Here is a 1,590-nt window from a genome sequence, read left to right as displayed (position 1 = left end):
AACAAAATCCTGCCAAGAGGAGTTCACAGTCTAGCGCACAAGGCAGACCAGACGGGCTGAGGTGAGCAAAACCCTGTATTACCCAGGATGAAGGGGCTTCGGCTGGAGGGCCGAAGGGTGTTACAAAATAATCCTGCGGCGCCTGCTTTAATCTAGGCGTGGACTGTGCTCTTATCCCCCGAACAGCCCTGTGAGATGGGTACTATTGCCATTACCATTATTCTCAACCCCATTTTATTTTATTTTTTAAAGATTTTATTTATTTATTTATTTATTTATTTATTTATTTATTTATTTATTTGCGAGAGGGAGGTAGACAGAGACCGAGATAGCGAGAGAGAGCACTAAGCTGGGTGGAGAGGGAAAAGCAGGTTCCCAGTGAGGATCCCCACTAGGATCATGACCTGAGCTGAAGGCAGACGCTTAACTGAGCCAGCGAGGGGCCCCCTCAATCCCATTTTAAAGATGAAGAATCAGAGCCTCAGAGAGGTAAAGAGACTTACCCCAAATCTGATTTCATGTTTTGGACAATTTAGGACTCTGACTCTGGCCAGCTTTCATTACAACATATATCTGAAAGGTTAGACCTGAATGAGGACTTCCCAATACAAATCATGTAGGAAGTGAGGAGAAAGGGTAGCTGAAGGAAGAGATGGTTCCTTCCCTCTTCTGTTGCCCACTAGCCCAACCTTGTCTTCCCTGTCCCCACAGGCAGACCTACCTATATGTGAGCAGAGACAGCTAGAGGAGGTGACCTCCAGAGGCCCCTCTGGTTCTGCAATTTGATGTCTCCTGTCTGAAGTGCAGGCACTGTGCCACCCTTCTGGGAAGCTGTAGTTGGCAGGGGGCTGCAAACTGGGGGAGATTCCAGGCTTCTGAAACAAGGGGTCAGGGGTGATGGGGAGGATTAAAGGGGTGGGAAAGGGCTTTGGCAAAAGAAAGCCTAAGTCAATATCATTAGGAAGACTGGGATTCATCTTCCCTTCTCTTGTCCACCTTTCTCTTTCTGCACATCAGTTCAGGTGAGAAATTTGTGCCAGGGCCTGGGGTAGGCTCAGAGACCATTGGGAAGGCAAAAATCATGCTGGCTTTCTAGCTAGACTCATGTGGTTTCAAATCCTGGCTCTGTCACTTATCAGCTATGTGAGCTTGGGCAAGTGATTCAATCTCCCTGAGCCTCATTCAGTTTCCTCATCTGTAGAGTAGAGGCATTAATACCTACATTTCACGGGGCACCTGGGTGGCTCAGTCGTTGAGCGTCTGCCTTCGGCTCAGGGCGTGGTCCCGGCGATCTGGGATGGAGCCCCGCGTCAGGCTCCTCCACTGGGAGCCTGCTTCTTCCTCTCCCACTCCCCCTGCTTGTGTTCCCTCTCTCGCTGGCTGTCTCTGTCAAATAAATAAATAAAACCTTTAAAAATAAATACCTACATTTCAGGGCGTCTGGGTGGCTCAGTCGGTTAAGCATCTGACTCTTGGTTTCGGCTCAGGTCCTGATCTCATGGGTCATGAGATTGAGCCCTGTGTCGGGCTCTGTACTCAGCAGGAGTCTGCTTGGATATTCTCTGCCTCTGCCCCTTCCCCACTCGCTCG

At 49.4% G+C, this 1,590-nt stretch overlaps 1 protein-coding gene across 3 annotated transcripts in view; it reads right to left on the bottom strand.

The window, feature by feature from the left end:
• LOC109489230 overlaps positions 1–1,340 on the bottom strand; it is a 27,087-nt gene extending 25,747 nt beyond the window's left edge. For all 3 annotated transcript variants that reach the window (XR_004619858.1, XR_004619859.1, XR_004619857.1), the window contains exon 1: positions 722–1,340. The gene's annotated coding sequence lies outside the window, so the exon portion shown is untranslated. The remainder of the gene's footprint in view (positions 1–721) is intronic.
• Between the last annotated feature and the right edge of the window lie 250 nt (positions 1,341–1,590).

This window comes from Ailuropoda melanoleuca, chromosome 13 (assembly GCF_002007445.2).
Source record: "Ailuropoda melanoleuca isolate Jingjing chromosome 13, ASM200744v2, whole genome shotgun sequence".
Classification (NCBI taxonomy): Eukaryota; Metazoa; Chordata; class Mammalia; order Carnivora; family Ursidae; genus Ailuropoda; species Ailuropoda melanoleuca.
Note: the sequence above shows the minus strand (reverse complement) of the source record. Positions and strands in the feature narration are given on the sequence as shown.